This window comes from Bombus pascuorum, chromosome 14, assembly GCF_905332965.1.
Source record: "Bombus pascuorum chromosome 14, iyBomPasc1.1, whole genome shotgun sequence".
NCBI lineage: Eukaryota > Metazoa > Arthropoda > Insecta > Hymenoptera > Apidae > Bombus > Bombus pascuorum.
Window position 1 is genome coordinate 7,730,188 of NC_083501.1, and position 26,879 is coordinate 7,757,066.

Sequence of the window (26,879 nt, forward strand, 5' to 3'; positions counted from 1 at the left end):
CTATTAGGTTTCTTTGCTCAAATGAAGTTGCATATGTATGACAAATTTTTTTATATTTTGTAACAATTTTACGATATGTGTACATAATTTATTAATATAGTTACGTAGTTTCTTGCGTTGAAATTGCTTTGGATGAATTTTCGAAGATTCGTACCACTCACCTGTAACAAAAAGAGAAACGTTATATTACAGACATATTTTCTTAAAATTATTTGTATTCATCAAATTATTTAGTGATGGCTAATTACCATACAAATTAACAATTCCTGGAGTGCTACGGAAGAGCGTTCAAACGTTTCAATGCTTGCCTCTCAATTTATAGAAAATTAAATATTAATTGATCATCGAATTCATTTTCATTCTTTTTAAACGATTAAAACTCAAATACAATACTATTGGAAATTTTCAATTTTGTAAACACCATTGAATCCATTTTAATTTACAATTCACAGAACGCCATTGAAAATTTAAAATCAGCACAGAAAGAAAAGAAATAAAATGCTTTTTGTATATATGTATATTTACAGACGACACTTCCTTCGCGCATCATTCCCTCGAATATCGCACAATCTCTCTGACAATCACTTTTCCATGCTATTCAACGTAACGGGGACATTTCGCGTGAATGGAGTTATTGTCTCAGCTACCACAATATACGCGTCCGAGAGAAGGAGGGAAAGAGAACATTTAACAGTAGGTGCTAGAGCAATTGTTACATAAATGGAGCAAATGATAAGCTGCCAGCTAAAACGCTAGTTGTTTACGCCACATTTAAGAGGAACAACGGAAAGAAAGATGACAGAGAGGATCGTGAATCTAAACATGATGCGACGCTGTTTCAATATTCTCGTTATCGATTTTCAGTAGACAGTGTAACGAGAAAAATCATGGACAATATGTACATTGTAAGGTATAAATTAAATTACTATACATTGGAAGACTGACGTTAGAAATGACAAATCGAGGCCAAACTCGTGCTACCATATTATGTGTACTCGATCGTGTGGGTTCATCTCTAGCCTCGTCCTTCAGGAATGACCAAAACCCCCTTTATTCTTAAGGACAGAGAGGTTGGAAATGGGACGCACGTGACACTCGAGCGCACCCTTCGTGTGCACCCTTCGAGAACACCCTTGCCGAGAAATTCGGGCACAGAACCCCCGTAGTGAGTACGATTCGCATGAGGGGCACAAGTGCCATGACATACGTGCCATGTGAATTGACTTTGCTTTTTCCTACGATCGAATCGAACCTTCTAACTCGATTTCGAGAGTTAACGAGCCCTCTGTGCTATCTTAATGAATTGCACGTGGACTTGACTTCCGAGACGAATTATTTTGCTATCTGATGGCGGAACAGAGATTTATTGATTCGTCATCGTCATGACGTACGTAGGTTGCACTGTGTTTACAGATCTTGCAGGTTGGTTTATCTATGAATTAAGTTTTTATAAATATAGTAGAAAAGGCCACGTATAATCTCATTACGAACAGTGAACACTTTTTACCTATGTTAATTATTGAGATATGTATAATTTTGTGTGCTAGACTAGATTAACCGCGTAGTAATGACACAAGTATGTGTATGCACAGCGTCTCGAAAAACAGATGAATGTAGCTGTTACGTTGGCAGTGTAATATGGAAAATGGTCAGACAAAGAAAGTGCTGAGACGCGTGCAAATGTACATCGACGAACATCCTGGAAATCGTTTATTAAATAAATCTAAAACTATTTTAATATGAATTCCAAGTGTAAGCTTAGTGTTCCTTTACTTTTATTTCGGTAATTAAGATCCACAATTCTCAACATTAATAAAAAAAAAAAAATGGGAAAGAGAAAGGAAAAGATAAAATATAATGATTTACTATCTCTATCAGCGTGTTAAGAAAGAACCAATTTCTATGCTTGACGCTCCAAATAAGCGCGTGTTGAGCATCGTAAGTACCCAAAAACCAGAGGGTAATAAATTCATTATATTGAACGTCTAGCGTTTAAGAATCGTCTCGAAACTGATGGTGTTCGTACAGTGGCAATCTAAAAGCCGTAATTCACACAACCATTTGACCCTGTCACCGGGAATCGTGTGGGCAAGCTGTAAAACGGTTGCATTCGAGCGTGCTGCAATGATCGAGAGAAAACCGTCGCCTGATTGTCCCCCAGTGCTCCGTCTGATGCAATTCGACGAATCAAATTTGTATTAATCAACGCGTGAAATTCGTTGACGATTACCACTGTGAGATTGCTGGATATTGCTACGACGGAATCTCTGCTTCCAAAGGACACCAACGCCTTTTGGTGATCCATGGTAAGTGGATTAAGAGCTTGGGTCATTCGACGTCACAAATCTTAATTTACTAATGGCACTTGCCAGTTAAAACGTTATTAAGAGCTCTGGGTCACATCGTTCGTGATAAATTGTATTTTATTTGAGGAAATTTTGATTTATAGCAGGTTTAATGAGATAGATGTCACGGCATTGATTCAGATGTTTCGTAAGTTCTGTTCAGTTCTTTTCGTTACTAATATTCATTGAAACACTGAACGATTAAACTCGTAATATTTTTACATTATTCAGGCATTTGATTTGTTTCAATGTGGGACTTCAGTTATTTTCGTAAAGTCGAATCCCTTTTGAAAAATCTTCTATTCACAAGGATACAATATTCTATCTGACACGGACAATTCTTAAGACGATTTAAATAAGGTAGGTTGAAGGGAAGATCAAAGTGTCAGAAATTAGATAGAAACGCTACTTTTCTGTAATTAAATATTCTCGGTAGAGAAGAGGAGGAAAATTTCTACTGACAAAGAGAATCTTTACTTTTGTTCAAATAAGGTAGATGAAAGATTCGGAGGTTTACATTAAGCAGTATATTTTTCTTTAATTAAATACTTTAATACAACCTTTTAAACAATTTATAGAATTCAACATTCTACCAACAAGGTTACCTTTTTTTCTGCAATAGTAAAAATTGTAAATATTAAAATACTAACATATAATAACATAAATTCTTTGATGAAACAGAAAGTTTTGACGGTGCTTTAAATAATCTACTTTATCATAACATACGATGAACGTTTTACGAGTGGAACAAATTAGAGATCAAAGATTTATGACGAGCTGCAATTTACTGAACTGCTATCCTCTTCGGAGCCAATCGGAGCGTGATAACCACGACTGGTTAAGGGACTTGACATTATTGTCAACGCGTCCACAAAATACGATGCCCCAAATTAACGTCTAAAATTAAAAAAACGAAACAGCTAAATTACGATTTGGTGACAATGATTGTTTATCTGGACCAGAAGTTTGAAGTTGTGACTGTTGAATATAATCTAACAAAATTAAAAAATTACAGTTCCACGCAAAAACCAATTTATCCTATTAAATTCACAACTAATAGCAAAATTCCAATAAAATTATTATCTCTATGAACACATTCGTTGCTTGAAAGTATGGTTATTCCTATTGGAATTACAATTTTCTTCATCAGAAATAGTATCATATTATTTTAAATAATATTTATTGTGTATAATAATTTATAATTATTTAATATTTTTAATTTTTATATTTAAATTTAAATTTTTATATTTATTTAGTATTGTGTATAAATAATATAAATTGTGTTATAACATTACTTAAATTAGCTAAGCTTCGCTCGCGACGCACCATATGCGTCAACAATACTAAAAATGTTAATATCACAAACTGGCACTTTCTAATACTCGCCTCTACTATTATTCCCCAACAAAAGTATCATTTCCTGAGACTCTCCATCGATCCAAGCCGACCACCGAGAAGACAAAAATCATCGGCTTGTCGATCAATTCCCCGAAGTCCGATAATTAACTTCGTTTGTTCTCCTCGTGGAAGGTCTAGGAGTCGCTGTCCGATGGGAGAGTCACCTACAAAAGCTAATTAACGACACACAGTGTAGCAATCTCTGCCAGAGGCAGTCGCATCACCGCGTGAAAAGTTCAAGTCAGCAGGAACAAAGGTCACGAGCTTCTTCTTCTAGCAAACGATTGAAGAATCTTGGATAATTTTCTTCGCTCGAGCAAAATGGGAACTAGTTTATCGAACGTTGATTGGTTAAAGGCTCGTACTCACGGCAACGAGCGTTGCATGATGCCCTGCCATTTTCTTCTTCCGAAAGCTCTTTTGTCAACGAGACTGCAAGTGTCTTTATTAAGATCGGCCGTGTCCATTTTGCGTTAAACGTGTTAGAAGCTCGTTAGAGACTCGTTTTCGTGCTGGGATCAGATACGGCCACAACGACTCGCTTGTTAAGCCTTTTTCAAGGCTATGCCCTCGTGGTTTTCAAACTGCACACGCTCACACACCGCGGATTAAATTTTATTGTTCCGGTTGTTTGCACGAGAGGAGAGGCGATGTCTGACGTCGCGCTTCCTTTCTCTGCTTCCGCGTCCCCTCCTTTGGAATCTGCGATTTGCGAATTTCTCAAATTTGATATCTGCCATATTGTAGTGAACTTTCGATAGTACTGTGACGAGAGTTCACAGCTTGAGCGATTAATTTTTAGAGATAATTAGAAATTAACTTTTTAACAAATAGCCATTTTTCAGGATTTTGATGTTTCAATTTTTTTTTTTAGTGAACTTTGCAGTTATTTCGCAATTGTTTTTCATCTCAGTGCTAGTAATAAGTTTTTAAAAGTAATTAATTTTCTAATAGTGATCAATTTATGACGTTTTAACTATTATTCGGAATTTGACGAATTTAAAAGTTCTTTGTAAGAACTTATTTTTACGATTTTTGTAAAGACTACAATTTCCAACGTGGTCCAGCAGAAAAGAAGAAATGGAAGGAAATCAGTGCATTGTTTAGTCTTCGAACTTCTGATCGTTTATAAAGGATTACATGCTGTTCGTGGAGCTCTTTTCAAGGATAAGTTCCAGAGAGGAGAAGAACTCGAACGTGGTATCAAACTGAGCCACGGAATACAATGGTTGACACTATGAACCTCCGACGGTTTGATTTTATTGCGGTCTCGGTCTCGTTCTCAGATGTTTCTTTGCTCTTATTGCCTATCCACAGGTAGCAATATTGTCTGCGGATCTACGTCGAGCTTTTGCGCCTCGATCCTCGAATCCTGTCACGAAATAACGCGCCAACGAAACTAATTTTCAGACGGTTGTTTCCCACGCGAACAAACATCACATAAAATATGGAATTCGTTTTGTTCTCGAATCATACGAACAAGTTATTACAACAGTATGTATTTTATTCTTCTAGAATTTATATTAAATTAAATATTATATATTATATATTTATATTAAGTTAAATATTAACTAAAGTAAATTTGCGAAACTTAAAATTTACTTAATTACATAATTATTATTAAATTTTACTTAAAAATTACAATTGAAAAGAAAGCTACAAATTAATACTGTACATGTTAATAGTACATATTTGAATATTAAATTCGCTTACTACGACATAGCTATCTGAAATCGTTTTACGAGATATATAACCTAAACTCGTATCCTTTACGATATACCTTTCTCTACTAATGCTTGTTCCATCCCTTTTGAAACAAAAACGTGACGCGGGTAAGTCATGTCATTCCACGACAGTCACAGGCAAGTCACGTAAGGACTTAAAACTCGAACGTCTCGTACTTCAACGCCATCACTCGAACCACTACCCTTTCGCTATCTTACTTCGCAAACTGCTTCAATCCCACCACCACAAAACAGCAACTACAAACCTGACTTACGTGGCAATCTCTAACGACCTAACTACTCTAATCACGCTTTCCATTGGAAATCAATTAAACGAGACTCTGTACGAGCGAAAGAAGTGAAAGGAAAAGTAAGACGTTAACTCTAGCCTAACAGGGGCGGGGATAAAGGGACGAGGTATGAAAAGCCACGTGAACGTTAATAAAATTCGAACGAGCTGCCTTGGGGAGACGTTTCAGGGAACATTTGCTCAGTGGCCATTTTGTCGAAGGTATGATACGATTTTGCGGAGGATGCAGTGCTGTAACGTGCAACAAAGACGCCGGTAATGCCGCAAAAAGCCCATTAAGGCGTCGTTTCTATTCCATTCGGCTGGCTCGAATGCAAGTCCGCGAGACTGGATAAAAGGAAGCCGTACAGTAAAAACTAATATTCCTTCCCTGCTTAACGTTTACAGCTATCGCTCTGTTTGGCACACGTACTTACTTACACGCGTACATAGGACAAGGAGACGAGAGAGGGTGAGAGTGGGGTAATTGCGTCAAAAGCAAATTGGGGGATGAAGAGACCGAGAGATCTGGCGCACCGGGAAGTTTCATGATAAAACCTACCACGTTCTCCAGGCTTGAATGGTATCAGGCAACGAAAGAGTTGGTTGTGACGATGTATGTTAATGGAGATGGCGGCGAAGTTGGTTTTACTCCGAGACTCTTCTGCATTATTTTTTATAATTACGTATGCGATAGTGATTTGCTGTGTCGAGCCGTTTTTCTTCACTTTATAAAGTACTTGGCACGTCGTTTGAGAGTCAGAGTATTTTTTGCGGATAGAAATTTGTGATTGACTTGAGAATGGTGTATTTTTACACAGTGATTTCTATAGATTGTGTAGATTGCAGTAATCTACTTTGTATTAAGAGGAAATATAAAACACACACGGTCGAATAATATATATAACCGGATATGAGGTGATTCCTTGTGCAAAAATGTGAAGAAAATACAGAATAAAATTTTCTCGTTCGAGGCTTCGATTTCGAGAAAATCAATTTGAAAATCCGGTGCGTATGCATGCAGTTACAATTCTTCGAGCGACGTATATCGACGTATTGCGTTTGTATAATACAATGTCGTGGACATTCCCTGTAGAGAAGACAAGGAATAGTTTGCTTTCTGAACCTATAACTTTAAAGTCTCGTACAATTTTTCAAACCTTTGTACACGATGGTAAATCCTGATTATTGGCTTTGAAATGACCTAATTATAACCGAGCGAGAGTTAACCAACTCCGTCTTCAGCCAACCGCAAAATCTGACTTTTCAATTAACCGGTTGACAGTGGAAGCTATGATGCAAATCTCTGAGTCTCCCACTGCTTCACCTTAATTCCTCACAGAAACTTCACTTTTACCAGAGCTAGAGTTGTATCTATCGATAAGCCAGGCAGAACAATGATCCAAGGATTACAGAGTTGCTCATTCGCCAGCCGCTTTCCCATCCGCTTATGCGCGGCGTTCCAACGAGAGGGCCACCGGGGCAAAAACTAATATTGCCTTTAACGTGGCCATTGTTTTCTCCCTTCGTACACGGCCGGAAGAGAGCGGCCACACGCTTGGCTACATGCTGATCCTAGATAGAAAGCCGGCAGAACAAATGCACCGGCTTCCACTTCTTCCTTTTTTTCTCTTTTTTCTCTTTTTCTTTCTCTTCACGAGGCCAACGACAGAGTCTTGCGTGTACAATATACGCGAGAGGCAGATAAAGAAAGAGAGAGAGCTCGTCTCTCGCGAGTTTTTTTGATAAGCCCGCCAAGATGCGGAGGACGTAAATGGCGGAACGGGCCACGGAGGCCACCTGGATGCCCGCAGGGGCTTTTGTTACTCGCCAGAGGACACAAACCATGGAACTTCCTATTTCGTTATTAATTTCCCTGAACACAGGATCACCTCTTGACTTTACACTCTGCATCGTTTGCTTACTCGTGAATTGCGAATTTGCAAGGATACAATCGATTTGGGTTAAGTCCTTCTTGTTCGAGGATTCGTTTGAACAGTTCGTAAGATAGAATACTCGTGGTACAGTACCTCATGAAAGTATTCGGATTATCCTGGGAACTTTTCATGTATATATTACGTGAAACACTTTGAAATCTCATTACCATTGTGAGGAAACACGACTATTGCGATTATACTGATAGAACTTGAAATGGATCTGATAACGTAAATAGAAGTTACGAGATATTTATTGGAAACATACATTTCGTAAAGATCTCCAAAGCATTTGAACAGTCAATTAATAATTCTATCAAGAAGCGACAATATTTAGTGAACATTCTTAATACCATTTTCCTGGTTAAGATTGCTATTCATGTGTATTAATTTTTCATTGACGTAAGTGCATGTTTGCAATAGATGTCTTGCAATTTCTATATACATTGTCTGATTGGTTTTTTATTTATTCTGGTCATGACAGTCGTGTCTTTTTATAGCTCTAATGAAATTTCAAAAAGTTTAGTATCATAGGTATTCTACGGTAGGTGTTCACATACTTGCACGAGCCACTGTATTTCATGGTCTGAATCAACAAAGAATTAATGATTAATTTTACCGAATCGATTATTATACCCAACTCGTTTTAAAATACTTTCAAGTAATCACCTTCCGCTATAAGTTATTTTCTCTTCTGTTCGTAACAGCTAATGATATACAACGCCTATAAAACAGCTATGTATACGCAAAGGAATGTAAAAATAAAGAAATCGATGAACCAACGATATTCCAGAATTAATCACTTGTATGCCGATAAATAATAAAAATATAACGCTACATACATATTAGTGAACATGTGTTAGGTTGTCCGAAAAGTTTCTTTCGTTTTATGAGGAAATAATAGACGCACAACGTTTTCTATTTTATATTATTTTGTCGAATTACGTACGATCCATTTTGTTCTATTGAGATGAACACCGCGACATTTCACAGACTTGGTTTTACTTTAGAATTCTTTTTTTTTTTTAATTTCACATGAAGGTGCACTGTTGTAAAAAACACGTTTGCGAAAGAAAGACACTTTTCGGGCAACCTAATAGTATACATATCTTAAATTATTACTGGTATAATTACCTCACGTATTTCATTATTAATCCCTCCATAAAACGTTATACTTAAGAAGAACATAAATAAAAAGTATACTAGTACTTACTTGGTTATACTTTCTCGTATTAACAGTTTTAATATGTACCAGATTTAGTAATTTTCATAGCTTTCCATATTCAACAAATATTCTTAAAATACGATTCGTTATTCATTAAGAAATATATTGATTAGTAATTAAAGAATAGACAAAATTTATGTCTTTTCAAAAGTATCTCACAAAACACGCCAGTAACAAGACATAATTATAATCAAAATTTCGAACAAATAATGCTCGTTGAAAGATTAATCCAGAGTGACAGTGAACGACGAAAAAGCAACAATTTTATCCATCTAATATTTAGTATAATTTCTCGCCGACTTAACAACTATGGAAGGCTACCATTTTCCAATATCACTCATTCTTAAAGCATTCCATTAACTCATTAAGAAATATACTGATTAATAATTAAAGAATAAAGTGTATATTGTTTAAATCCATGTCTTTTCGAAAGTATCTCATAAAAAACGCCAGTAACAAAACATAATTATAATCAAAGTTTCGAACAAATAATGCTCGTTGAAAGATTAATCCAGAGTAGCAGTAAACGACGAAAATGCAATAATTTCATCATTTTAATATTTAGCATAATTTAACAAACTACGGAAGACTACCATTTTCCAATATCGCTCATTCTTAAAGCATTCCATTAACCATGAAGGTTTTCATTCGCAAGAAAAGAAGCGTAGAACGTAATAAAATTCTCTTTCAAAGAATTTCATAAAACACCCCAGCAACAAAAATTAACCACAATCAAAGTCTCTGTACAAAGTAGGAATTCAGCCAATAACATTCAGCGAAACATTCGTTCAAACGAAGAAGAAGCAACAATTTCGTCAGCCTAACGTTTAATTTACAACCCTCATCCATGACGCCCTTTCTCTATCGAAGTTTCAAAATGCAAGAAACGAGTTTCCCCGTTGGCGTTATTAAACGCCGCAGAAATATTAATCCCGCTGGTGGAATGACATCGACGGCTATCCGTTTAATACTTTGCCCGCAATCCTCCAAAGATATTCCCGTCCGTCTAGCTAGGCGGACGCTCGTGTTTCCCTTTCCGCTTGGCGAATAATCCTCGCCCGACACCCAGCCACGCCACCACGCCCGTCAAAGATGCGTCTGCTTTCAAAGGAAGTGCTCTTGCCAATGTCTCCGCTTTTAACGCGTGCACACTATGTAGCAAACATCGTCTTGAAACACGTCTGCCTCATCTTGGTAATATCCGGCAACGATCCGTCATTGATTCGCTTTCTTCCTGCTCGTTCACGCATTTCCTGTCTAGGTGAAGGAGGTAACGCAGCCTGTGAGAGTCAAGGGTTGAGATTGCGTGAAACGTGGAGTGGTTTTTCGGTAGGGTGAGCATGCGTCGATTCGGGTGAATTTGAAGTTCTTGGAGTTCGCCTACTTTCCTATATTATACTACTATTTTATAATAAGTTATAATAAATAATCGTCGTTATAATCTTTTTATTTGGATTTGTTTTCTAACTGGAGTTACACTATTAATTTTCCAAATTAGTAAGAATATATTCTTATTCGACGTTTCGTAGTGTTGAGCTTATAATGGCATTTTTTAAGATACCTAAACAGATTTTAAGTGGAGTATTTAATTATTTCGATGAGTTCGATATTCTGTATCTGTGCTAAATTTTTTTTAGAAATTGCATTTTTCACTGCAGTGTATAATTTAATAGACACAATATATTATATTATATTATATAATTATAGATTGTGTATTATTACTATTCATTCTATGACGCAAATCAGATACGGTCGGTAATAACGGCTTGCCAAACGCATTGTCTCCGAACAAAGAGTAATGGACTCGATCTTCTAATCGAATGGCAACTATTCAACGTCGTCTGTATTTGATTAACATAGATGCACTTGGTAACCTTATTAACAATTGGAAATTGAGTAGGAAGTGAAAGGTACACGGAAACATAAATGTTTCATTCGGAGATTTGTCGTGTTAATGGCACAACTCTCGGTTTGTTACAGTACTTTCACGTTTGAAAAAAGAATGTGTCGCAATGGTGGTCGTCTTGCATTATAATTCGTTAATTTGTATGCGTTCAAGGTTAAGTGTAAAGACATATTCGATAAAATAAAATGTACATCGTTCCTGGAGAAAAAGTGAAATTTCGTATCGCATACGATCCTTTCACTGTCAGCCAAAAAACAAACCGAAGACTCAGTGCATTAACATAATTTTCCCACGAGCGTATCTCCAAAGTAAGAAGACATCAGCAAGAAACCACACATCCGTATCAATAAAAGAAATTAAAAAACTGTCATAAACGTCAGATGAAACAACGAGCCCCTTTCTGCCAGAGGAAGAAATCTCCTTTGCGTTATAAGCAACGTTTCCTTTCGACCGAATGAAACCAGCCGCCTTTAATCTCGCGATAACTCGGCATTCTCAGGGAAAACGATCATCCTGCGAGGGATACATCAACGCGTCGACGATAATCGAACGCGGTATCTCAGGGATAGGGATAACTGTACGAAGGGTAGAATGTAGAAACCGAAGAGTAAACGCGTTCACGTGGTGAAAAATGCGTCTTCTTCGACGATGACAGACAGTCCGGAATTATTCTTCGAGTTTTATGATAAATTGTTCGCGTCTAGACTGATGAGTTAACAGCTTCCCATCATTTCCACAAGGATGAAGTGTTTGTCCTTCAAATCTGTATGTTTTATATTATTTTCTGATTAATCGTGTAAATATTAATTTCAATGCTGTAAAATCACCAGAGATCAGTTCGCTTTTATAATCGGATTTGTAATCTATTTATGCATTTATGGGAAATTTAAAGATGCAATAATGCAAAAAGCGTACATAATACTCAATAAATATGTGAGGTATCGTAGTGTACAATATTCGCCATAATTAAATTGCGGAGTTATATGCAAATTCACATTTTTTTACAATATGATTAAAAAGGTACAAACTCCGTAGAAAATTGTTCTATCTAGCAAATACATATTGTAGAAAGTACTATAGTTTAGATATTTCTAGATTTTTCATTTTGCATCTCTAATCGCATTATGTGCTTTGCACATTCAAATTTCCTACGTAGTTTTACTCTTTTATTTATGCCTATAGAATTTGCACAAATATCCGCGGTCTACTCATAATTTGGAGCTTTAACAGTTGACAAATTGTTGTGCCAAGAATTTAGCTTTGTTTGTACCTACGAACGAATATGAGGGATTTATAGTATATTAATAATCCTTTTTGATAGTTCCTTCTTATTCACGTCTCCTATTTAGTAAATCTAAAAGAAAAAAAAAAAGAAAAAGAAAAAAACAACCCATTGCTTCATTCTAAAACACGTGTGAAAATCTACAGGGTGCGCCGTTAGAATTCGGACAGAATTCAATTTGTAGTTCCCACCATATTAGAATTCAGATGTTTGTGCTGATTGACTCTGAAGTTAGTTAAATATGTCAATAAGTCTTCTATAACCTCAAAATGACAGAACTCGTTAAGCAAAACCCGGAATACGATAGAAGAGCGGCGATTATAGAAAGTCTTCGCGCCGGGTGGATGCCAAAGTGAATCGGAGGAACGACCGTTGGCTGGCCCACAATCTCGAAGATGTTCCTGTTGTGGGCAAAACCAAATTTCCAGCAAGTGTTCACGTTTTGAGCGTTGTCTCAAGTGAGGGCGACGTCATGCCTCCGCACTTCTTCCAAAAAGGCGAAAGAATCACAAAGGAGGTTTATTTGGAGGTCCTGAAGACAGTAATAAAGCCGTGGATGGAAATTACGGCTTCTGGAAGGCCGTATTTATTTCAACAAGATGGCGCACCTGCTCACACAAGTCATCTTGTTCAAAATTGGCTCTCTGACAATGTGGACATGTTTTGGTCGAAAGATTTCTGGCCTCCTAACAGTCCCGACCTAAACCCATTGGACTATTACGTGTGGGGCGTTATCGAGAGACAAACTAATAAATGCAGGCACCCCAACGTCAACTCCCTACGAGCTGCTATCGAGTCAGAATTCGCGACAATTAAACGCGACCAGTTGAAGTCAGCGTGCTCGCGCTTTAGAGCAAGAATAGAGCAGGTCATAGAGGCAGAGGGTGGTTACATAGAATAAAAGTTCTCAGCAAGGACCCTTTAAATGAGATATAACAACATTTTCATGTGTTTTTGTGTATTGACTTAAATAAACAACTTTCTGCACAAAACTTCTTTTGTCCGGATTCTAACGGCGCACCCTGTAGTAGCACAAACTCACTATATCCGTGGTGGATCGAACCAAATTCCATTTCACCCTGATAAACACACCAATAGATCAAGATTTCAACAAATTGTAGTGTTTCATCATCGCATCAAGAGAGAACGCAGAGGAATTTCAGGAGGAACAAATGGCGGTATGTCCAAGAACCATCCGCGCTTCCAGCTACTTGAGTGCCACGTGAACGTCGAAACTTATCGGTTTCCAATGTCGTCGTTCACCAGCAATTGGAAAACTTTCCTCGTAATCCGTCAGATAAATCACACGTTCCTTATGCATCTTCTATCTACGTCGATCTATCCATTTCTCTCTCATTTTCTCTTCGAATACTTGAGGACTCCTTTCGACTATGAGAATTCCTTCATAGACATCTATAGTTGCTCTTCTCCTTTCAGTGTCATCTTTGCCTCCTGTCTATTCGAACTCTCTGCATACCTTTTATTTCGAATGATGATAAGAGACGAAAATGAGAAATAAATCCTCTAGTTACATACATTTTTGAACATTTAGATATATACATTTAAACTATTATCCGTTATATAATTATTCTTATATTTTCTATTAATATTTCTCAGAAAAATCTCATCAAAATATGATTACGTACAGCTGGGACAAAAAGAAATGGACAGATAGTGGCAGTACGTAGCATTGATAAATTCGTCGAAATTTAATCAAACTAATTTAATTGTACTAATACTAATGTTACATAATTATTTTTGATTTATTATACATTCTTATAGTACATCGATTATTTCATAAATAATTAAGACGAACGTTTACATTTTTCTGCAAACAAGTTGTATTTAACGAAACTTTATTTAATTACCGTTTATTTATCGTTCCATGTATTTTTGTCATTCGTTGTATTTATATGATTTTATATTTTCGTCTAAAAAATATGAATCCGCGGAAACACCCATACTACAAAGAACAAATATCAACGCGAAGAACAAATAAAAACAAGTTTTATCTGAACAATTATTCGAATAAAAATTTCTTTCGATAACGTCCACTTCTGTCTCTGTTCTCCTCCTTTGTCTCCTCTTACGATCCTCACGCATTCTTCCAGCAATGTCTGACAGCGATCGCCGGACACTATCGGAACACTCGAAGCGTTTGAACCGTGTAGGATCGTCGGTGTCTCATGCATCGTCGGATCAAGGGGCCCCGGGGCAACTTTCGCTCCAGAAGTCGGAATTTACATCTGTTTTCACCGACGCGCTTCAGACAGACGAGTGAGCGCGCGGGTGGAATCGATAAGGGAAGAGGATCCACTTGACGCGCCAAGACGAAAGCCACCCTCCGCGGCGTGAAACGATCAAATCGGCGAAACCCTAACGCGCCCCTTTGCTTGCTAGCCCGTGACGGGACGCCACGATCCTCATGTTGACGAGGAATACACCCCTGCGTCGATGCGTACGGGTATTGCGCCTAAAAGATACCGGGAGATGTTTCCGAGTTTAAGTCCTTGTTGGGTTAATAACCGAACTTGTTATTGGACCTTACGGAATGCATTGTATTTTATTTTGAGTCGGAGAAAAATTCTGGGACTTATATATAGGATATCTTTTCCTTGGATTGGATTAGGGTTCGGGTTATCTTCGAGTGAGAATATTCTTCAAGTTTTAGATCATTGACTTTATCTACTGTTATTTCCATTCTTCCTTTACTGTCTAAAAATATTTACTTATTATTTTAGATAATGACAAATATAATATCAAATAGGAATAAAAATATTCAAGTAATTTGTTGCAATTTCTATTCTTGTTCTCCGATATTTTTTACAAGAGACCAATATCAGACCAATATAATAATCGATGTTCCAATAATAGATAGTTCTGTTAATCGGTATTCTAATAATCGAGATCCTAATTGTACGGCTTAATCGTTCCTGTTCTTAAAACTGCCTGAAACTTTAAGCAGTCCATAGTAAGAAATTCAGTTATTGACAATGCGAATGGTAAGTATATAATTTTGAAAGTGCTGTTTGTTATAATTTTGCTATTTTATTTTCAATATTCGAAATGATATTTGAATTGATTATAAAAGCTTTCAATGAATACAGTTTTTTTTTTGTTTATTACATTAAAATGTTATTGGTGATGGATTTGAAACATATGACAAATTCATACATAAAATTATTAAAAATATTCATATATTAAAGTATAAAAGTACTTATGCATTAATATACCAAAACAGGATACTGAAATAATGCCGAATGTCAAACTACCGATACATTACTAAAATAACTGAGTAGATATAGTAGTCTTCGTAAACTCTGGCCAACCAAGTTCCAAACTATCGCGCTTCTAATGTAACGAAGCACAAAGTCCCTATACAAGCGAATAACTATAACACCAACACCCATCTCTCCAAACAACCAAAACTAGGTCCTTCCTCTCAGACAATTTACTCGATTTACAAAACCTGTCTCACCTACTATCTACATCCTAGAATCTGCCTGGGTCACTCGGAAAGTTTTCGGGATGAAATACAAATAGTAACAAACTCTTTGAAATTTTTAATTCATCAAATTAGACTCTCAAGTTACATACAGAGAGAGGGAGAGAGAGAGAGAAGAAAGAAGCTAAATTACATTCTTAAAAGCAGGACTATATTTTATCGGGTCAAAAAATGTCAAGATTTTTATTGTTTTAATTCATAGTAATACATCTGAAGAATATAATTTCGAAAGTTTAGACTAAAACTCATTAGGCTAAAATTCGACATATTTCTAGAAACACGTATCTACACGCATCTACATTTTTTACTTCAGGCTTTAAATGCTTTTTTCACAAAATTACTTGTTTTAAGTTGATGATTTAGAAGAAATTATTCAACCAATCGAGTTGTCCTTACACACATGGCTAAATAATTACAATGAACATATTTTAAACATTAATTTACTTTATCATGGAGGTTCATCGTTGATATAATTTCGTAAATAAGAATATTTTTGGATTTTTGATTCCACACAAAAATTGCAAATGCTAAAGCTGCTACCATTTTCCAATTCCGATAGCTGTAGCAAATGCCTCGATAACGACATCTTTACATATTTTTAAGATCAAAACATTTGTTTCGCATGTTCAAACGTTAAATTTAAAGTCATACAAGATTTCAAAGCAATTTGCTTCACATTTGCTTACTTCAGAAAAATACTCGCAACAATCCGCCGTAGAGTATAATCGTACCTCGAATCACAAAAGAAAGAAGAAAAAAAGGAAGCTATCAGTTTGATCATTCCCATAGTAATTCAATAGAGTCGTAACGTCTTCTTCCTTTTCCACCCCTTTCCGTAACGTCGAAACCTCTAATGCCGCTAATAGAAACCTCCGTCTCCCAAATCAATTAATTGAAATCTACCTCCATATTCTCACCCTCTGTTATTCGATCGCAGAATTTCGGCCATGAATCTCGCAGCGTCGCGTAAACGACGTCTGAGCACGCGAACGACTTTCGAGACGCGCAAGGCACGTGACTGTCAGCCGTAACTTTAAACGAGTCACTTTGTCCTCCCTCTGCCGCCTGTCGTCCAAGTTTCCACGGCGACCGTGGCTGTTACGTATGCCAGCCGGTCCGGTATTTCGTTCGTAATTGCGTGCGCGCTTTCAAAGTCACATACAAACTCTCAACCGGAGGGGTGGAGGGTGAAAATAGTCACATCTTCGCCTGCCGGAGAACGAAACCATTCAAACCTAACGCCATTTATGCAGCAGCACAACTGTTTTACTCAAGCGACAAAAACGAAAAATTCAAAGTGTAATGTCTGTCTTAATGGTCTCTGTTTAAAGAATTGTAAAATAAGATACATAGACAGCGAATTTTTACACATTTGTGGAAAACTTGAAGATGCCAAAATGCACCCAATGCATAGAGCAAGGATATATACAGTATCATAATTATTTTGAATATTAAAATTATCTAAAGTATAATCCGAAGATTAATATGTTTAAATCTAACGTTAGAAAATATCAGTAAAATATCAATAAAAATCAGTAAATATCAGTAAATGCAATTTGCAATATTATCTATACTGTTCTATTGAATATGTATACCGATCTGTTGTTAGAATTGAAGCAAGAAGTTCAATACAAAAGTCAATGGAGTTCCTCAAACATGTGTTGAGATATTTGTTTCTTTAGTTTGATTTTTAATTTTAATACTCTGTAACTAAAATTCTGACGTATTGTCGAAGGATTTTCATCGACGAAGGGATATGAAACAGTCGAGGATTAACCCTTCGATTTTAGGGGTAGGTCTTGGTGACTAGTTCAAGTGGAACACCCTGGTCAAACCTTCCGATGACCTAGTTTTGATGGTCTTCCGATTGAAATGTTAGGGAAGTTGATAGCGTATGTGGTGGGTAAAGAAATGGACAGGTTATTTTAACGAAGCGTAATGGAATATTTGAAGTGGTGAAATGAAATATTGGCTGTTGTCGATCAGTTATTAACGAATTATCAGCGATCTAATTAACGAGTCATTAGCGATCCTATTTTACGACTTATGCACTGTACGAGCGTCTCAGCGAATATAGCCTGCATACTAATTTATTATTTTAAATATATTCGAACAAGCAATAACATTTAATAAATCTCACAATCAAACATCCTGAAAATTTCTGATCTTTACCTCTTTTAAAACCAAACCTTTTAAAATAAAAAAGTCTATGAAATTTGTTGAGGTTATTAAATGTATGTGAATATAAAAGAACGCGTGCATAAATTGTAAGGTAGAAAATATATATTTTAAAACTAAAGTATAAATACAAAGTTCGGAATATAATACGAGCTGATCCAGATCCGCACGCTAGCAGTATTGCCCTATGACTGAAAACCCTGAAACCAACGTTGTCTGTGTACAGTTTATGGTTTGCCTTCGACGCAGTTTTTTGTCTATAGGCTGTCGATGATTTCAGTGCTTGAGAAAACTAAAGACCGGATGTAGAACTGGTGACCACTTCAACAAAATTCATAAAAATTCCTTTCCTACAATTACCGAGAATACGTATGTGTTTTTGACAATATCAATATCATGTGTTTTTCTCATAGGCTCGTTTAATAAAAATTAGAAATAATTTAAAAACGATAAGGATCAGGACACAGAGAAATTCAACTGCTGGTTTATCGATAGAATTTTCTCGCAGCTTGGACAAAATTTAAATGCCATTCAAGAAGAGAACTCGAAAAACTCTCGGTGAACAGGGGAGCAAAATAATCAGCCGCCTGTTTAGGTTGAGCCAGAGTCGCGGAGGGATTACAATTACGCGTGTGAAAGGGCGGACCGCGGAAAAGTTCTTGCGACGTCGACGAGGGTCAGTTTTAAAATTCATGTTGGCAACTTGAAACTCAGAAAGGAAACTCACAAAGAAAAAGTTTTTCTTAACCTCGAAACGTTTGACGAAGAGGTTAGGGCTGTTCTCATGAAGAAGAACGAGCTTGAAGAAACTAATGAAAATAGAGGAAAATTAATATTGCATGGCGAGTTTGCTGAAACTGAAACAAACAGAAGGAGGGTAAAAGATTGTCGTCTGAAGATAGTAATACCAAAACTTTGAGAAATTTACGATTCATATAAAGAAGCATGTTACCATGTTAAATCTTTATTATTTCAAGGTTATTGCTCGACTACCCTTTGTATTATATTATTTTGTTAGCGTTAATTATCGTGTGCGTTGGATATCTGTAAATGTTGATATTTAATATAATCAAAATTAACATTTGGACTGTGGATATTTATGCAGTTATAGAAAATCTAAGTATACAAAAATGCAAAATATATACAATATAGAAAAACATACAGAGTATACAAAGAATATACACATTTGTTATAATGTTTATACAGAAAATGAAACAAAAGTTTTATTCCTTTTATTATTCCTTTAAATTAATATTTTCTATCGATTTCAATTGAGAATGTAACTTGGACAATAAAATTAAATGTACTAAGATTTGCAAAAATGTTAAGTCTTTTAAAGGAAGCTATTATATAACTAATTCCTCTTCTGTAACGTTACGACCAGGAAGAAAAACATGTCCAGTAGCAATTACAGGGGTACTTCTTAAAAAATTTATGGGATTAACGTGGCTGCATCTATTAGCAATAATTACGTGGAAAGCTAAATTACCTTCATTTTTCTCAACACGTTTTCGCACTCACGCCGCCTCTTAACCCTTTGCAACCCCTAGAAACTTGTTCCTAACAATTTACGACCATACATTCTTCTTATTGGCTTGATTATTAGCATGAAATTCTAACTTTAAGGATCTGAATATTCACAATTATATCATTGATCAATAAATATTGTTTCTCTGTTCTATGCAAGAATATAAATTCTTTTATTTTCATTACCAAAATTTTATACTTTCCATTGTTCAAATTTTTATTAATTAATTTGTTTAATATTTCAAGCTTTAAATTTCACGGTATTCGTAAATTTTAGAGGATTTTGCACCATTGTAAATTTGAATATTTCGCATCGGTCAAATATATTAAAAAGAAGGCAATTCGAAAATTATAGTTTCGTGAAGGATACATTCATATTTAAAGCTTTCTTCATATTATTTTAATATCGTTCAGCATTCGTCAAACAGACATAACTTTGTTAATTCTAGAAAATCGAAATTAGAATTCTGCACATATGTGTGAATGAAAACCAGAAAAATATGTAATTCAAATCCTTTTATCAGGCTGTAATGATAAATAAATCTATCTATAATCATTTAATTACATTGCAGAAAAATTATATTTCTTCGGAGAGTAGAAAGAAAAAAATTAATATTTCCAAAAGTTTACGATATCCTAGTTCAAAAATAAAAATCTAGCGGAAGGAAATTCAAACATAGTTTAATATCGGAACGTCAAATACCATGAATCCACTTTTTACCACCAAAGTATTTCAATAATACAAGAAATAACGGATTGTAAAATTCCAAATTCCAGACGTGATAAGAAGGGTAGCTAGGAGGAAAGCGAGCCAGACACTTTTCCTCGTTACTTTTTCGCAAAGTTTCCCAACAGTTCCGTGAAACTCCCTCCCTGGCGGGTAATAATATTTCATTCCGAGATATCGAGCTCCTTCTCGCTGTTCTATTCGCGGCCAGCCGGCGAGCAAGTGAAAAATCACTGACGATAATAAATTCCATGAGCAGGCTGAGCATCGTTTCCGGTAAGACAGCAGTAACGCGCCGCGAACGTCGCCTCGCAATCGTCGAAAAGTGAATCGCTTTGCTGTCGTTCTTCTACTGTAGAATTCCTACGATAGATCGTTGTCCCTTAGAATATTTGAACATTGCAGCTGCTAGAGTAGTAGTGACGACTAATTCGTATCTTTTTATAGAAATTTTATAAATTTACAACGCTGCTATTTCCAGCAATTTAAATGTTTTCTAGTAAAAGCACTTGCGCATGTACACCATAGATTTAAATTCGTGCCACAAGCGAATCGAGGGAGACGATGATGATCTATTATTGAAAATAAAATCGAATGCGTCCTACGAGAATATCCATGAGAAGAAATCGCGCACAGAGTGACCATAACTCAATCAACACGAACCGTTCTTTTTATTATTTCCTCGCCTGCTGGCCGAGATACACGCTATGTACATAAAACTTCCCCTTTTCTTGTGTAATCAGCCCTCCTTGCTCCTTTGTGAGCCATTAGACGTCTGTTAAGGGATGAGCCTTATGTGACGTATTACGACCCCGCAGGAGTTACACGTAGGGTGGGTTCCCTTCGTTAAAACTCAGTTAGGCGAAAGGGAAGGACGCAGCCTTTCGGGAATGAAATGTTTCTTTCTCGTCCTTTAATTACTCCTACAAGGATTCCCGCTTACTTTCGGCGATACCGTAAGCTTCTGCTTATTTTTCCTCATCCCCTTCTCCTTTTCCTTTTCTTTCACCCGTTACGTGCTTTTTCTTGGACTTTCGTAACGCAAGTGAGAAATTCGTTCTCGTTGTCCTGGAGACTGTAGGTGATTCTATTCTGAGATTCCTTTTTGCAGTTGCGCTGCTTTAATGTTGTTCGTTTTTGAAAATTGTTGATAAATATTAAAAAAAACAATTCTATTCGTTCTTGAAGCAGAAGAAAATAAACATTTTTTATAATGTTTATCAAAGTTTAATTTACAATATAATTTCCATTATTATTTTCTAACTTCTTTCTATTTTAATGGCAGCCTGTGTATTTCTCTGTGGTAGAAGGAATCTCATTCTTGAAAGCCAAAAATTCATTCAGTGCCTTCTTCACATCTGCATCTTCATGAAACTTTCTTCTGTTGAAAAGGTTTTGCAGAACCAGAAATAAAAGATAGACGCAAGGTACTAAATCTGGAAAATACGGTGGCTGACACGGAATTTCTCAACCAATCTCTGTTATTTCTTCTTTGCTGATAAAGTGACGCATGATCTCGGTAGTTATGTTGTTTTCAAACTTCTATATTTGAATTCTTCAGTTATCGACAATACTTTTAAGAACTATTCTTTTCTCCTGATTGTAGCATTTTCATAATATAAACGGATAGAACTTTTTGCCATACCTAATGCATCTCCTTATTGTTGCAACAGATTATACAAATATAGGATCGATGTATGCCAATGTTCCAATTACGATGTAAGGAATGTTTCACCTGATAGAATTTCTTCTTCGAAAATCACATCTAACACTTACCTATATATTACCTTACAAACCAGAAATACAACGTATAATTTTATTCTTAATATTTAACAAAAAAAAAAAAAAAAAAATCAAACAAAGATACATCATCGAAAAAGAGAACAGAAAAACGTTATTGTATAATTATGTTCCTTTTACTTTATCAAACTTACAACCTTAACAATACCATCGTACTATCGCAAGCAACGAAGATATTCACGTGTTCCCTTTTATTCCCTTACACGTACACAGCCGTATACATAGGAAACGGGTGCACATAGATTCTACCTATTACATGGAACGGGCTTAGATCCGCTTAGAAAGCTCTTTGTCGTTGGAAACGTAAGGCCTGACAGAAAGAAAGAACCTTTTCCAAGAGTTCGAGGAGCATTGAGGACTACGGCCAAGGACTCTCGTCCACCCCCTTTAATCTCTCTCTTCTCTTTTACGGTGTATCGAGTGATCTGTGTCCTCGGGGGATCTTCCACGCCGCTTAAATTCTCTGATACCGTTGCGTGGTTGATCTTGCCAGCGCGGAGATGATAATAAAATTCAGAAAATTCGGTTGGAAGTATAGCTTTTTAACACGCACTGTGGAAAGGAACAAAGATCTTTTTTATCTGGAAATCTATTTTAATCGTATCTTCGTAGACACATGTACAGTATTTTAGATCTATTTTTCTTCTATCAGTCTTTGATTTACGATAAACGAATTTTCTATAAAGGAAAAGAAGAAAATAGGAAGAAATAATTTGTTGATTTTTTAAGCCCTCTTTGAATTTTCAAAAATCGACTCGTCAGTTGTACACTTTTCTATGTAACAACGAGATTACAACGAGGAAATGAAATATATCAAATCTTCGCTATTAGTTATTTGAAAGTGATTTCTTCATAAATTCGATATTTGATCAAATTCTCACAATATCCTAGGAAATATTAACCGAATATAAAACGTTAAAAGCGAAAAGTACCACATGGAGAGCTGGCCAGAAAAATATTTACCATCTAAGTACTTTATTTTATTTTATTTCGAATTATTTTCACCTGTACTAACATGTATTATAATTTTGTAAAAAATATACCAAATATCTAGCATGGTCTAATACTTCGTAAGAAATTAAAAATATAGAAATATAAAAAAAATCAGTCTCTAAAATATTCTTACTTAAATACCCATTAAAAATTCATTGACTCATCGTGTGTTACTATTTAACGAGATTCGTTCATCTCGCGTTAACACTTTTTCTAGTGCATCCAGGAAAGAGGCGATAGCGGTGGTGCCATTTTTATTCTCACTGGCACGAGTTTCATTGGCTTTCTCGACGCCGTAAATATTACACGTAACACTCGACTTGCTTTACGCTTCTATGAATTCTACACGAGACGGCAATTCCGAGTTCTTGAAATTCCTCGGTCCATAACTCGACGATCTTATTCGCACACGCCGGGAGATGACACAAGACGGACGATAAAGACGGAAACAATTTTCATTCCTGTTGCATACGTCTTTCCGCCCGTGTTTCCCGTGTGCAACGTATTTCTCTTTCTTTGCGAGTGCTGACCATTTTTTCATTGTGGATTCTATCTACGATTAAATATTTTATAAGTAAGAAATGGATGAAAGTCTCTGGTAGCAGCTGTTTCGCAGAAGATTCGTATCGTGCACAGATTTAAGAAACTTAAAACCAAACAACTCAAAGCAAAATTTAAAAAATTCTACTGGCTCATCGGCCGACGTTCCAACTTAAACACGCAAAGTAAAATTACATTATACAAGGCCATATTAAAACCTGTTTGGTCCTATGGAATCCAACTATGGGGAACAGTAAGTAATTCCAACATAGAAATTCTTCAACGATTCCAATCGAAAACCTTAAGATCTCTAATAGATGCATCTTGGTACGTCACCAACGTCACGACCTCAAGATACCCACAGTCAAAGAATTATCCAAATTCAGCAGTAGACATAGCACAAGAGTTAACAACCACCAAAACTCTCTAATTACTCAACTACTCGACACGTCGGAACAGATCCGCAGGCTAAAAAGACATTAAACCTTAGACCTAAGCACTAGATCCAGTTGAATCAAACATACTATAAACACTTATTAACCATGTCATAGTATCACGTCAGATAAATTTACTTAAAATTCTCTAACGAGAATTGATTGTACAATAAACGCAAAAAAAAGACTTAAGAAACTATAAATTTCTTAAAAGAAGCAACTCTAACTTTATTTTAACTAAATTTCATTCTCCCCAAAAAAATAATTTCAATAGTCGCATATAGAAGTACCACCTCTTCCTCGTGAAACTCTCAAAGTTTCAGTTCAATATCAAAAAAGTTGGTACAGTAGCGGACAAAAGTTTAAGACGATGATTTGTAAACCGGATTACAAACATCTTATACGCATATTGTTCTTCTATTCGGTTTGTCTCTTTGGAATAACGTAGCTGTATGTTTGACCTTCGTAACCTCAGACAGTCAGTTGTTAAATACAAACAATGTAGGAGTTACAACAGTTAGTTACCGCCTAGCACTTGGAAACAGTGGACATTAGTTTAAGACGATCTGTGTAAAACGTGAGTACGAGTACAGTTTTTGAACATTTTGATTCTGGAATGTCAAAATCATTGTTTAGTGTACCTTTTATTGCTTAAAATTCATTTAGGTAGGAACAGACTATGGGTAAATCAAAGAATTTACTTGAAAACGAAAGGGAACAAATCGTAAGGCTGCGAAAGCAAAGTAAAACCTTCACCGAAATAGCAAATATAGTGAACAGGTCAGAAACAGCTTGTAAACAAGCTTGGTATAAATTTTTAAAGACAGGCATGTATTGCGATCAACCGAAAAACGGAAGACCACGGAAAACAACACCGAAAATGGATCGCCGGATTCATCGATTGAGCGAAAAGGATCGTTTTCGTAGTGCAAATAATATTGCTGCGGAGATAAACTATGAAAACGATACACAAATTAGTGCTAGAACTGTTAGGAGAAGATTAGAAGACTTTAACTTAAGAGGACGAAAACCCCAAAAGAAACCACTGCTGAGTTCTAGGAATCGAAAAAGACGACTTGCATTTGCTAAAGCTCATAAGCATTGGACAAGTGAAGATTGGCAAAAGGTATTGTTTTCTGACGAATCGAAATTCAATCGCGTCTGTTCTGACGGGATACGGTACGTTAGACGTCGAATTGGCGAAAGTTTGAAAACACAGTGCGTTTTAAAAACTCTTAAACATGGTGGTGGCAACGTTATGGTGTGGGCGTGTTTTTCTCGAAGCGGCCCTGGTCCGATATGTCGTATCAATGGAATTATGGACCGTTTTCAATACAAGGACATACTCAAGAACACAATGTTACCTTTTGCACGCAACAATATGAGTGATGATTTTATTTTTCAAAATGATAATGATCCGAAGCACACGGCTCGGGTTGTGAAACAGTTTTTTCAAGAAGAAAATATCACCGTGCTGCCGTGGCCGTCGCAATCACCAGACATTAACCCAATCGAGAATTTGTGAAGCATCATAAAAAAGACAGTACAAGGTTATAAACCGAAAAATTTAAATGAACTTTACTCTACGATTGAAACAGCCTGGAATAATATTACGGTAGATTAATATAAAAAATTAATAGATTCTATGCCAAGAAGATGTACCGAAGGGATAAGAAATAACGGATATTGAACAAAATATTGAATTTAAACAAAAATTGTGTATATTTTTTAACCAAAAATTAATATTTTTTGTATAGTCTTAAACTTTTGACCGACGAAATATTATACAGATTTCGTTCCTTTTTTATAACTTAGCTATTGAGCAAAATATCAAAATGAAATTTTTTTTCTAAGTGTACAAACAAATGTACAATTAGTTAATACCAAAAGTAGAACACCGTATTTATATTTTTTATGGAAAGTAAATCAATTATTTATTTCTTCCATTTCGTCTTAAACTTTTGTCCGCTACTGTAACTATAACTAGCAATTACGTTTCTCTCGTAAAATGTATTTCTATTAAAATTGCAATTAATATCGCGATAATTTCCAATCTGTGACTTCCAGTTAAATGTTTATCTTCGAGTCGAGTGATCGAAGGAATATGAAACAATGTTTAATTTGTATTATTGCATCGGTCCCTTGTACCGACGACATCGTTCTAAAATCGACGTTGCTTTAACAGGCTCGCAGTCAAAAGAACTGATGTTTATTTCATCGAGCTCGGATCGTGCAATGTTGAGAACTTTCGCAAGTTCCACGAACTCAAACGAGCCCTTGTTCGACTGGAGTGTTAAATCGATCTCCGTCAACGTGGACGGTTGTGTTCGACTTCGGGAACGCGTACGTGCGACCAGACAGCTTGCGTAACGTTGAAAATGTAAATTTAGAGAACGATGGTACGTCCATTTTAACCAAACAGTACTTTCTCGTTGTATTACGTTTTCTTCGTCCTTCGTACGCCACTCGTAGGAAAATTTCAGGAAATTTTGAATTAATGGCTGATCAAGCTTCGTTCAAATTTTTAGCCCGACAGATTTTTCAACGAAAATCTTTACTAAGATAACGCCGAATACTGAACTGTCTCTTTTGGTTTCATCAATCTCGCGCAACGCGTAAATTCCAGGCTTTTAACTCGTACTGTATATCACTCACAATATATCATAAAATACTCGTGTCACTCTGCCAATAAAATCCAACTTCCGCTTTCGAAGTACCCGAACTCGTAGCAAAATCCCCATTCGCTTGGAACTTTTCGAAACAGTCTGGAAACTACTCGAACAACACTCAAAACCTTCGCGAAGCCTTCGAGCAAGCTATCAGAAAGTAAAGCACGTTGTTACGTCAGCAAAAATTCGATGTTAATCCCAGCGGATGTCCCGTAATCAAAGCGATTCCCGATTGCAGTGAAAACGATCGATACGAACATCGAAGACCGATGCAAAAAAACGAGCATCGAGGAACACCTGACTCCGTGCAATTTCATCGATCCTCGAGCGTTCAATGGATCTCCTTCGATCCTTGGGCTGAACAGATCGCAAGGCACGTTGGCCACGCCTGCCAACCTAAATC

General features: G+C 36.2%; 1 protein-coding gene across 2 annotated transcripts in view; it reads right to left on the bottom strand.

Moving 5' to 3' along the window:
• The window catches only part of LOC132914055 (tyrosine-protein kinase transmembrane receptor Ror), a 356,038-nt gene that overhangs the window by 116,557 nt on the left and 212,602 nt on the right, over positions 1-26,879 (bottom strand). The window lies entirely within an intron of this gene.